The 13,539-nt window shown below is 34.9% G+C and overlaps 1 protein-coding gene across 6 annotated transcripts in view; it reads right to left on the reverse strand.

The window, feature by feature from the left end:
* TFEC (transcription factor EC) overlaps positions 1-13,539 on the reverse strand; it is a 121,022-nt gene that overhangs the window by 55,535 nt on the left and 51,948 nt on the right. The window contains exon 2 of one of the 6 annotated variants that reach the window (XM_039223369.1): positions 2,203-2,238. The exons of the other annotated variants lie outside the window; for them this stretch is intronic. The gene's annotated coding sequence lies outside the window, so the exon portion shown is untranslated. The remainder of the gene's footprint in view (positions 1-2,202; positions 2,239-13,539) is intronic. 6 annotated transcript variants of the gene reach the window in all.

Here is a 13,539-nt window from a genome sequence, read left to right on the forward strand (position 1 = left end):
GCAGGGGAGGGTCAGAGAGAGAGGGAGTCACAGACTGAAACAGGCTCCAGGCTCCGAGCTGGCAGTCAGCACAGAGCCCAACGCGGGGCTCGAACCCACAAACCGCGAGATCATGACCTAAGCGAAAGTCGGAAAGTCGGACGCTTAACCGACTAAGCCACCCAGGCGCCCCGGAACATGCCTTCTTAAACATTATGCAATCTTGGCTCTGGAAGTGACTGAAGTGCAAAGGCAAAGCTCAGTGCTGTATACAATGAATTAAACATGCCACAAAAAGCAGTGATTTTTTAAAATAAATTATAAGAGAAGGCGGTTATAAATCAGGTGTTGGAAGAAAATGGCCCCATACATGGGGCAAAGGGAAGGAAATTTCAAATACAAAAGATCAAAGCAAACAAGAAAGACGACAAGTTGGGAGATGGTCACAAATATTAGTTGTGAAGAACTCACATGAGTATGTTTCCTTTCTCAAAGCAAGACTACCATCCCCTCTTTAGGCCAGTCTATACAGATACAGAGTAAAATATAAAATGGGGTCAATTCCAATTCTGCCTAAATTATTGTGTGGTTATTGTTTGTTTGTTTATAGAGAATTGCTAACAATAGGTTAGCAGGCAAAAGTGAAGACTGTCTGGGACCCTATCTATAGAACATCTGTAGGGTAAACATAAGGGACTTAAAGTTTAGTGGAGCAGAGGAAGATAACAATGGAATGTGAAAAAACTACTCCCCACAAAATCTCCATCTTCTTTGATCATGAACAGATATCAGGACAATGAGACAGTAAATGTAAAGCAGCAACTAAACCATAGGCAGCCTATTTTAAAATACTTTTAAATTGCTTGGCATCTGAAGACATAACCATACAGCTAATGGGTTTCTTTACTGAAGGCCCCAGTATTTTGTGAGATAAAGTAGATGAAATGATAGTTTGCCATTGTTCATTTATCCACGTATTTAAGATATATTTTTTGAGTGCCAAATGCATATGCACTGAGTGGTACACTGAAGATAGAAGAGAACTAACTACAGTGTCTACCTACATAGAGTTGTGGTCTAGTCCAAGTTTAAAAAGATATGAAGAGAGGGGCTCCTAGGTGGCTCAGTCGGTTAAGAGTCTGACTTCAGCTTAGGTCATGATCTCATGGTCTGTGGGTTCGAGCCCTGTCTTGAGCTCTGTGCTGACAGCTCAGAGCCTGAAGCCTGCTTCAGATTCTGTGTCTCCCTCTCTTTCTGTCCCTCTCCCACTCACACTCTGTCCCTTTCTCTCTCTCAAAAAGAAATAAACATTAAAAGTTTTTAATAAAAAAGAAAGCTATGAGGAGGAAGAAAAGAAAAATATGAGGTATCTAAGGGCATGGACTGTGTTTACCTTGCTGGCTGCTTTACAGCCATTCATTCTGTACATAACCCAGAGAATGGCACACAGCAGGTGATCAAAATTGTGTTCACATATGTTCAATGAATGAATGAATGAATGAATGAGTCATTAAAGTACAGTGTTTGAATAACTTTGGTACCATGGAGAGCTTTGGGAATCTACTAAAAGAGCTGGTAAACCATGACCATAATATCAAAGTCTTCACCTAGAAAGCTGGAACAGCTATAGACTGTGATTTGGCTCACTGAACTGTCAAAGAGTTTGAACTATCGAAATGTAAGGAAATTTTGCTTATGAAAACAATAAGTAAAACATATTGCAAGAACTCTGTACTATGCTTGAACGTTATCACTCTGACATACCACTATTGCAAACTAAACATAATGATGGTCAGGTTAAGTCCAAGCTCTGTCTGTATGCTGAAATCTGCTTTATTTCACTTAAACGAATGTATATACTTATAGTCTCCTTATTTTCTAAACCCTTATAAATAAATATAAAGTATGAATGTGGTAAGAGAGTCTTATACCAGGAAATGTAGGCTGAAGATTAATATTTCAATTGAGTACAAAAATTTATCCATGAGCATTCTGGCAGCCAAGGAAAAAAGGAAAATTTAATATATGTATATATTAATTATATACATTATGAATATATAATATATATTATATAAAAGGTAGAACCTTGTGATATTGCAGACATTTGAGCATTTTTGGTCTGTAAAGTGTTTGTTCCATATGGGTCAACCTCATATATATTTCTCATTATGTAATTAAATCATACCAGTTCTGAGGAGAGACAAATATTTTTTTGAACAATACCTGAGAATTTATAAACTGGATATTCCAATGGAGGACCTAAACAAAATATCGAACAAAATTCCAGTAAGTTTTAAAATATGCAATGAAATTCTTCATATTCCCATATTAAAAAAAAAAAAAAAGAATTGTCTTAATTTGGGTTGCCCAGGAAATACAGTATGAAACTTGGCTAAAGGAGTCTTCTTGGGGGCGGGTGTGTGTGTGTGTGTGTGTGTGTGTGTGTGTGGTGATTTCAGAACCTGAGCCACACTAGGGTGAGAAAAGCAGGATCAGGCACAGGAAAGAGTGGCTCAGTTGCGGCTGATCATGTAGCCAATGCACTGTCACATCCACTATGTTTATTTTGGATCAAAGGCCCAAAGCATAACAGCGCAAGTGAAAAGCCCAAATACATTATCTTGTAAAAATGTGACTGGACCTTAGATAGCACCTCCAGCCTCCAGGGCAATTTACACTGCAGACTCCATGTTCAGATACACTGCCCCAGGGGATCACCTGATACGACAATCATCCTGATATCAATTGTCTCAAACTAGCCTTTCGATAGAAATTACTGTGTTAACAAGAAGTTCCATTATTTGGAGTTAAAAAAATGAAAAGCTTAAAAGTCTCATTATTTTTTAAGGTTTCAAATGCAGTTTAGACTCCCATGTTCTAATAAAGGGATGCGGTCTTTTAAGAAGTTAGAAATAATGTATTAGTGAGTTACAGAAATGTTTAGATCCACTAATGAGAGAACTAGAGCAAAGTTTAGTGGGTAAACTATTTTTTAAAAATTAGAATCACACAAATTCCTGCAAATCAATAAACTAAAGGGAAGGAGTTGGTCAGGAAGCAAAACATGCATTCTCCTGGTTTCAGGAAACATGATTGGAGAATCCCCTCACAAATGCAAAATGTATGTATCTGTGTTGTTGTTATTGTTGTTGTTTTCTTTTCCCATTTTCAGACTAGAAGAGATGCAGGAATCCTTACTATCGAGAGAACTGATGGAGGTCCATGAGAAAGCAGCCCAAGTCATAAAAAAAAAGTCAGCTAACATTTTCTGACAACAGCAGGTGAAACAAGAGAAGATGATTTAGGGTAACTGATAATCTAATAAAAAATTGTTTTCAGTCTCAGAATTCAGATTAAGCTTGTGAGGGTTCAAATTTACAAATTAGCAAAAATTTTATTAGAAATTAAATAATATTAGCAAAATGTTATTAAGTGACCTTATTTGCATTTGGGTAGAAGATTTCCTGGTAGGTGGAAGACTGTGGAGTAATGTGGGGTGGCCATGCAGTGCTGGCTGGAAGCACTCTCTATGCTCCCATGTGGAGTCATTCTTACTTTCATACAGTGGTTTTCAAATTATGCTCCTAGATACATGAGTTCATTGCTCCAATTTACTTTTCAGTGTTCTACACTATAGTCTTTTGACCTAGTTCTTGTATGGGTTTCATATCCCATCAGTGGATAACAACAGACAGAGTATATTGTACAAAGAAATTTTAGAAGTAGGTAGTTGCACCAAAAAATCTTTGAAGGACTCCACCAACCCTGTGATTCTCCATCTATACATGCTTATATCTCATCCCCTTAATACTGCCGTAATGGTATAAATACTTATAAACATGATCTGTGCACATTTATAAGCTCCTTTTAAAATGTTATCTTTTTGTAGAGAAACCATAAGATAATAATAAAAGCCCTCAGCTAATTCTCTCAACATTTACTGAGAGTTTAACATTTAATGAGAGTTTGCTCTTTGTTAAAGCCAGTCCCAAGGGAAAGTCATTCCTCTCTAGAAAGCAGGTCTATGACCCACATGTCACTATCCACCTGGAGACCACTTATCTAAACTGAGGGCACAGGACCTGGGAGGAGATTAAACACCTTCTGGGTACTAGCCTTTAGAAACTCAAAACTAAAAAGTGATTGCAAACATCACACGAGCAATTATCTCAATAATACGACTTTTTATCACCATTAATTTGACTAGCCAAACAAATCAATCAAGCAAACATGGGTACCAACCTAATAAGCATGTTTAGATTATCTATAAGAACAGAAACAGAAATCTATTCAGCAAGAAATAGATTTATAGTATAGTACTTCATGACAGTAAATAAAAACATATCCACTGTCACCAAAAACATGCATTTGCATGCATGTAGACACTCCTACACTCTTATGAAAAAGCAGCACAGATAATCCCATTCACTACAACATGACAGTCCTTATTTAATTTTGTTAATTTTGAACTAAGCTTGAATTTAATAAATGAAGCAAAAGCTTGGACTTCACAAGTGAGTAATAGGTAACTATTCATTATGTTCCTAGCATCAGAGGTATATAGGAAGAAATCTATTTTGGGGGGCTTATGAATCTACTACCTCTAGGTACCTACTCATAAATGCCACATGACATTTGTTAATGTTATACAGTAAAGATTAATAACTCATTTCTTCAGATCTTACTTTCTTTGTAGCAGTCTTTGGATATGATATACCCATAAATCTCATCTTGACTAAACCTAAAATTATACAGTCGAGCTTGTCTGATTGAGATATAACTATTGAACTAAGTAGAGCCCGGTTCATCAAAAGTTTTACTTAGGTTTCTGAATAACTGTCAGCATATTTCAGCTGAGTATTATATAATCCAAAGCTATTTAATGGATAATAACATAAAATATGGTTGTAACATATTTCTTCAGTCCCAATCATCTGAATTTGGATAATTCCAATGGTATGTCTTTGAGGAGAGATCCACACTTAGAAGACTTTAAAAAGGCATGAATATTATTAAGCAGAGTTTGTTTGATTCATTAGTGTTCTATCATTAAAAATGTTTATACTCCATGTGCATTCATATTTACACTATAAAGTCTAAGCTTCCCTTACAGGTCAATCTTTCTTCATCTATACTTGCACTCATTTGTTTTGTTGATGCTAGCATCTCAGGAAATTACCATATTATATCTTTAAAAGAATTGGAACAAATAGCAGCAATAATTGTGGTCTACTTATGCTGATCTGTTTTTAATAGCCTGTGTATTTGGAGTTTTTGAGCCATAAACATCAATTAAGAATCACAGAGACTGACAACCTCATGTTGGCTTTGGAACAACACAAAAGCTCTGCAGACACTCAGGTCAACTGGCAACATCACCAATGGCCAGAATAATGCATTATGAAACATGGAGATAACTTGAGCCATAATACTTCAAAATATATTTGAACAGCTACACTCACAGATTTAGCATTTATTGATTCTACAAATATTTTTGAGTGCCTACTACATTTCAGATTTTATACAACTATAATAAGTTCTGGGGATATAATTATGAACAAAACAGACAACACAGTTTTCAAAGAGTTCACAGTCTATTAGGAGAGATAGATAACGAAACACATAATTGTAACACAATGTGATAAACTCTGTAAAAGTAAAAGGTATCACAAAACCAAGAAGAATGACCTAGACAAAAGGGAAGCAAGTTATTCAAATGCCTGTGTGTGCCTGTCTACATGAGCCACTTAGGTGGGTAACAGTGGTGAGCAAAGTGAAACATGGTCTCTCTCCTCATGTAGCTTTTGGCCAGGCGAAAGAGACAGAATTTAGTCAAACTATCACACAAATGACTGTAAATTCTCAAGCTCTGAATTAGGAAGGAGAAAAACCCAAGACTATGAGGATGTGGACAGAAATTATCTAGACAGAAGTTAGGGATGATTTAGAGGAAGGGATGATAAGATTGGATCTGGAAGATGACAAGGAAGTAACGAGAGTAAGAGTGCAGAGAAAGAATTCCAGGGAGATGGAACAGCATGTGCAAAGACCTGGATGGGTGGAAGCAAGATGAGAAAAACGCTTGGGAGGAATGAAAGGACTAGAGTAGAGAGCCAACGGTGTGGTGTGGGATGGACGAGGCCAGGAGGTCCAGCCCATGCAATCCTGCAGGTATATAAAGGTGTCTTATTTTCTTTATCACAGGAAAGGGGACAGTAGTAGTTCAGTCAGTTGAATTCTAGGGGATAAAAGGAGAGTCCAGGAAAGAATAAAAGGGTGGTTTGAACTAAGGTGATAAGGGTGAGGTAGCCACATGGAGACAAGCAGTTGGATTTAAGAGATGTTCAGAAATGGATTAAGAAATGACCTCTGAGTTTCTAGCTTAAGTAACTGAATGGATAGTGATGCCCTTCTCAGAGAAGACTGGAGTTTTGGGAGGGGCAGAGAATCCTAGGTTCGGTTTTGAAGACACTGAGTTTATGAAGTTGTGAAGATGTCCAAGAGGGTATGTGAAGTAGGCAGCTAGATATATGGATCTGGAACTTGGAAGTCAAGTATGGACCATGGATAAAACTAACTTGACATTTATATTTACATGGTAACTGATGAGATGATTTACAGAGGATGTACAGAATTAGAAGAGGGCCTAGATCTAAACATGGTGGCCTCCCAAGTTCTTATTACACATGGAGCATTGATTTTGTAGGACCCCTAGGTCCTATTAATTTCTTTCACACATTTTGCAAAATGTTCACTTGAAGCTTGTATGTGTTACATGGGAGTAAATCCTTCTTAGTTAAATAATTATTAGTTTGTTGTATTTCCAAAGTCATGCATTCAACACTTTGATACAGATACAGACTTATTTTCCTAATCCAATTGCATCACAACTCTCATTATCAGTTCTCAACCTTAAACAGCAATTCTAAAATCCAATAAGCTGTGAAAACCAGAATGCATTTTTCTGTTTGTTTGTTTTGTTTTTAAGTTTGGTGCAAACCTACTTGGTGACAAAATCAGATCTGAAATAAAGTAAGGCTATTTATAATCTTTCCTTATCCCGCTTACAGTAGATATTCATAGGAATTTCTGCAGATATATTAATGTGATTGAGTATAGGACACAGTCTTGGGCTTCTCTGGGGTTGTCAAAACATCAATAGTAATGTACCACATTACCTTTCAATGTCTGAAGTACTAAGAATTCTAAAACACACCTTCCCCTAGCTTTTTGGATAATAGATTTTGTACTCTTTTTGTTTATTGAGTGAACAATTTGTAGAAAAGACTATGCTATACGCTTTGTATAAATTACTTAATCTTACAACATCATAAATTTAAAACTCAAATAGACCTGCATTATTATTTTTTAAAACTTCAGCACAATATTTAACTCTATTTTATTTTCAGAAATTATAATGTAACAATAATCAAATTCAAATTGAGCATATATTATCTCTTGGGGAAGAAATGAGATGAAGAAATGTCCTTTCTGATTCAACAGACCAACTGAATGAACGAATGATGTGTTTTTCCTTTAATAAGAAGGAATTGTTCAGGTATAACATTATATTTTGATATTATTAGACTTGTTTATATGTAGTGATTATAGCTGTGTTTAAATGAGTTAATACTACTCTCAGAATCTTTCACAAGTTTTTCATACAATTAAATTGTCTCCCGCAAATGTAGAAATCTACAAGTTAGTTATTTAAGCTAGATTCAGTAAAATGTCTTAAATATTTTTTAAAGGTTTATATGACTGCATTAAAGTTTAAACATTAATATTTATTAAGAGAACTTTTAGAAAGCAAAAGACATTTTGCTTCAGAAATCAACAATTGGGCTTAGATGATATTTTACACTTCACAGTTACTTTCAACTTAAAACAAAGCTCTAATGTAATGGTTAAATGTACTTTTTTTCATCCTCTGTATAGTGACCTTAAATCATTTTCATTACGAAGTTGTAAATGTTCAAGGATTTAGAGAATAAAGGAGCAACAAGACTGACTTCTTTAAAAGGTCTTATTTCAAATACCTTGGAAAGTCATCAATGCATTTATTTTTAATTTTACATGTTCTAAAATAGATCCAAAACTGTAAATAAGAATACCTGGGACCAAAATCCAGGCCTCCCTATTAATACTTGCCATTGCTTGCATCATTCTGTTGCAAATACATTATATTTTCCATTTTTAACATATCTTAATGTTTAGATTTGGGATAATATCAATATATCATCAACTTATGCAGACCTTGAAAAAGAAAGTCACAGACCACTTAAGGTAGTTGAACTTATAATAAAGAAATTTGTGCATTTTGTGAGATTAAAAGGATCATAAAGGTTTATTCCTGAAAAAAAATTCTAAACAATTCAAGTGGTTTTTTACTATTTTGGGCTTGAAAACTTTTTATATCCTTTATCTACTTTATGAGTTGATATATGATCATCAATTAATGAAGTCATTTTTATCATAATAAAATGTCATCATTAGAACTGCAGTATTCCAGTGTAACCATTTTCTAAAGAATATGATTGGGGCATTTTAGGTAGTTAAATATTAAAATAATCTAATTGAAAATGAGACTATGAAATTATTCATTTTGATTGACAAACTGCAGAAAATGGCTTTGTTTCAAATGTACATTTCTATCACTCAGTTTTTAAAGTTATTACTCATATTTCTAGAAAAAAAGGGTAAAATTTGCATAGTCTTTGTTTTACTTAACAGTAAACTCTGGCTCTCTGTGCTTTAAATGTGTCTGTATCTATTATTACTTTATCTACATTAATCAAATTCCTCAAGTAATCATGCCTTCATGTATGAAAGGCCTTCAGCTACATAGTTGTAGATTCACCTTCTCCTTGTCATAGAAGAACACTGTTTCTTTACAATCAAAGAAACACAGTTCCATCTTAAAATTTGATGGGTTACATACAGAAAGTGCATAACCATGAAACATGAATTCATTGAAAAGACTGATCCTAGAACCTCATGGACTAATTGAAAACCCCAGAATGCCTAGTAACAGTAGTCGCTGTCACATGTAGAATCAAACATTCCAATGGCTGAAGTAGGGACTTTTATCCTCATTCCATAGATGAAGAAACTAAAGCTCAAACAGGTTATCAGACTTGCTCACATAACACAGGCAAAAAAAAAAAAAAAAAAAAAAAAAAGAGAACTCCCCTTCCTTCTGACTGATTCCAAGTAGGGTATTCTTTCAACTACAAGGTATTTATTATCAGCTNCATAACCATGAAACATGAATTCATTGAAAAGACTGATCCTAGAACCTCATGGACTAATTGAAAACCCCAGAATGCCTAGTAACAGTAGTCGCTGTAACATGTATAATCATAAAATCCAAAGGACGAAGTAGGGACGATTATCCTCATAAGAAAAAAAAAGAAACAAAAGCTCAAACAGGTAATAAAACAAGCACAAAAAAAAAAAAAAAAAAAAAAAAAAAAAAAAAAAAAAAGTGAACTCCGCTTCTTGTCTTCTGATTCCAAGTAGGGTATTCTTTCAACTACAAGGTATTTATTATCAGCTCATTAGGATAATAAAAATTAACTTTAGCCTCTACTATCAGAAAAAAAAATGTCCTATATCTGTATACAAGTATCAATCAGCTGATTCTACTCTGGTGGAAACATCTTTGGAGCCGCTTCCCCATGATTAGTTAACTTTGACTTGGTTCCCTCATGTTTTGTTTTTGTGTTTTGCTTTGTCTGTCTTGTAATCATCACATGGTGCAAGATCTGCTTTCTCTGTATAGTATGGAGCAATTCTACATTTGATTTCTATCACCAGATAGAACACTTTAGATGAGTGTTTCCTTTTTGTTTTTTAAAAGATTCTTTGTTCCACTTTGGTCTCTAGATCTGTGTATTAAATGTACACTATTCTGAAGAGTCTTAGTCCTTTTTCCGAGGAGATTTAGTTTCCTTATATCACCTCTACTGTTACTTAAATGTTTCTTTCCTGAAAACTTCTAACTCCTTTTCATGAGATAGAACAGGTAGATGGGGAGGGAGGAAGTGAGGAAGGCAGAAAATGTTATTTTCAGCTTGGTTTATTCCGAATAAAAATCATGAGTGTTCTTTTTAATATTAAACTTCCTACTCGGAGGGATAAGTTTAAAAAATGAATGCATATAATAATTTGGCAAGAATGGAAATAATGGAAAACTTCTTTGTAAGATCTTTTTGTGTGTGTCAATTACTTTTGAGAAATAATGAAAAACTCAGAATGCTAGTTAGCATTGAAGCTTTGGAATATGTGGAAAATATTTACTGTAATTTCAGAGATGAAAATCTACGATTCTCCTTCTGTTGTAATTTGAGCAGATAAACCAACTAAAATAAAACATTTTCATTGAAATTTAAGAAGGAAAAAATACAAAACTAGAAAATATTTTAGTCTTTTTAAGCTTTTGCCAATTATTTTCAATTATTCCATGGCAAATAAAACAATGTTTCCCTCACCAAAGATGTCCACATCCTAATCCCTAGAATCTGTGGATATGTAACCCTACAATACAAACGGATTCTGAAGGTGATTAAATTTAGGATTAAGGTGCAGCTGAGATGCTTTGCTGGTCAAGAATGGTCAGGGATAACAGAATGATGGGGCAAGAAGGGACTCTCAACTGTGAGTTGACTGAAATAGGTAGAGTAAAGGCTGCATCAGGAAGGGAACAAAGGCCCAAAGGTGAGAAGATAGAGTAGTCAATGGATTAAAAGACTCAGTAAGACCAAGAGAAAGTATAAAGAGCAAGAAAGCAAGAAAGCGGGAAGGCGGAGGCCCCATTTAGGACACTGTATCATCCCCTGAAATTCCCTGAACAAGGAGTACCTTGTTCTTACTGCCTGTAGGAAACCTTACAATGACAAAATGTGTTCACTTTAAATATGATGTTTCCATGAGACTAAACAAAGTACAGTGATACATTGCATAGATAATTTGGTTTCTAAGTGTTTCCACCATTTAATAACTCACTGTAATTTAATAACTTATTGTCACTGTTTATAGGAGTTTTTCTTGTCATTGAAACTGAATTTTTAAATATGCAGCCACAAGATTATAGGGTAAGCAGGCAACTGCCATGGAATCCAAAGACAATAAGAAATAGAATGAATAGGACACAGTATACTACATTTGATACAGAATTTTACTATCAACAGAGCACTTTCTTACCTATTAATCCCTTTTATGATTTCATATTCGGTCCCTTATGATCCTAATCTCTTATTTTATGCATTTTACTGATGAAGTAATACTCAGAGAAGTTAACCAAGTTATAGAAGCAGCACAGTTAAAAAATTAATCCACATCTGCTTATATTATACTCTCTTCAAAGTTAAAAATTATACTAATAATTATCATAATAATGGTATAAATTCTGATAAACAGAGTATTGCTTTGTGTCAGGCACAGAGCTTGGTTTACCTTGTCTCAGGTAATACTCACAGCAAGCCACTGAGGTGAACAGCCTAATTCTCTCCATAGGACAAACTAAAGATAGAGCATAGGTTTAGGAGCTTTGAAGCAAAAGAAAAGCTCAAATCCTCACTGTGTCACTACTGAGTCCCCATTCCTCATCAGAAGTAATTATTAATGCAAAGCATTTTGCCTTTCAAATTAACAAATATGTCTTAATTCTTAACACCTAGTGCTGAGGAGGGAATAACACAACAGGTACCTGCATGGTTGCTACCAAGGAGGTAAATTTGGGCAATACATTTACATAGCCTAAGGAAATCATCCTAAATGTGTAAAAAGCTGAAGCATCAAGCTGATCATTGAAACACTATTAATAATGATTCTATAATGTAGAGAAAATACCAAATTTAAGTGTATATTCCAATGGCCTCTCTATAGCATTCTTTCAACTATGAGATTTGATTTAGTTCTCTCTTTTACTCAGATCAAAGCTTTATTGCTAAAAACACTGAATCATAAAATGACTAGAAAGTATTAACTTTGAAAGCAAAACTAAAGTAAGCTTCCTTTCCCTCTATTAATCACAAAACTTAAAAAAACAGAATGATACATCAGGTGACCCTAACACAAGGGAAAATATGACTATTAAGCTATTTTAAGAAAAGTGTCGTAACTTTAATGTCATTACTAACTTTGTAGTCCTAATTTCTATCTAATCTTATAATTGAATATATTTAATAAAAGTACAGAAGGTGGCATCAAAGTTCTGAACATTTATTAAGCAGATCCATTTCCATGGGAAAAGCTAGAATTTTAGGAGGGTTAAAGAGCAGCATGTGAATAAGTCTTTCAAAACAGTATATTTCAAATTCTCAATGTAAACACATTAGTATACTCGACCAACATAAACCAGATCACGTAAAAATATGCTTACAGCAGACAATAACCTCAACATGTTCTCCCCTTAAATCCAACATTATCATGTGAGAATAAATTATTCTTTCCATCCTTATGGTACTGTTTTGCCCAAACCTGGGACCTCATTTCAAAGTGTATTTCCAAAAGTAACAGAAGCATTGATATATAAAGTGGCTTGCTTTCAAAAAGCAGCCCAAATAGCAATGTCACTAGACTCTCTTGCCTCTCATCAAGGGCTTTGTTTGGTATTTTATTTTGATTTTTTTCTTTCTCTTATAATTCTTCTTCTTATAACAACTACTATCAGTGGCAAGGTCAATGTGGCCTTACCACAAGTCACTAATGACTGAATTGTGTCCTGATATCTGAGAAGTCATTTGCTGTCACATATCTATCATCAACCCTTCAGAAGAGTAAGAGAGTGTGATGCCTTATTAAGACTTGGCAAAGTAAGGGTAGAATTTCAATCTTATTGAACTCTATATGTGCATAGGGAAAAATGTGATTGTTTTGTAGCCTATAAATATATTGCCAGCTCTAGCAAGCGACAAGACATTTCACTCTAGAAAGTCAAATGCTGCAGTGTCACTTTCAAACTTCTCTCACTGGTCCCAGGAAAATAGGCACAGATTTCAAATAAAGTTATTTAAAGTAGATTCTGGTATAAAGACACCCACGTTCTCCAAAGTTAAATTTCCCAGTTAGACTGTCTCCAGTCAATCTGACCACTTCAACCTGACAGACAAGCCAGTCAAATAAGCAGTCACAGTGGGCCAAAAATCTGTCAAGATGGTTTGCTTAACTGGTGATTACTTTTTGACTGACTTGAGCAGTCACGTTAATCAAAACAGTCAAACCAGCTTTCCCATGTGTACACAGTCTTAGCTCTTCCTGTGGTAGTAGGTATGCCTTGTTTATATATTTTAAAGGAGTTTTATTAAGTTACACTGTTTAAGCGAAACAAGCAAAAAAATGTGACTAACTAGTTTGACAATTAGGGCTCTCTTAAGAGTTGGTCCTCAGCTTCAGCACCAGGAGCAAAGGTTCTTGGGCCTGCCTGAGAGCTGTGGAAGGGACAGGAGAGACAGACAAGAGAAAAGCCCCATGCAAGCAAGAAGGACCAATATTCCCAGCTCCTAATATTTTTTGGTTAGAGGACTGAGACATGTCCTGACAAGGGATTAGGCTAGT

Source organism: Hyaena hyaena, unplaced genomic scaffold, assembly GCF_003009895.1.
Source record: "Hyaena hyaena isolate Hyena2069 unplaced genomic scaffold, ASM300989v1 scaffold_1339, whole genome shotgun sequence".
Classification (NCBI taxonomy): domain Eukaryota; kingdom Metazoa; phylum Chordata; class Mammalia; order Carnivora; family Hyaenidae; genus Hyaena; species Hyaena hyaena.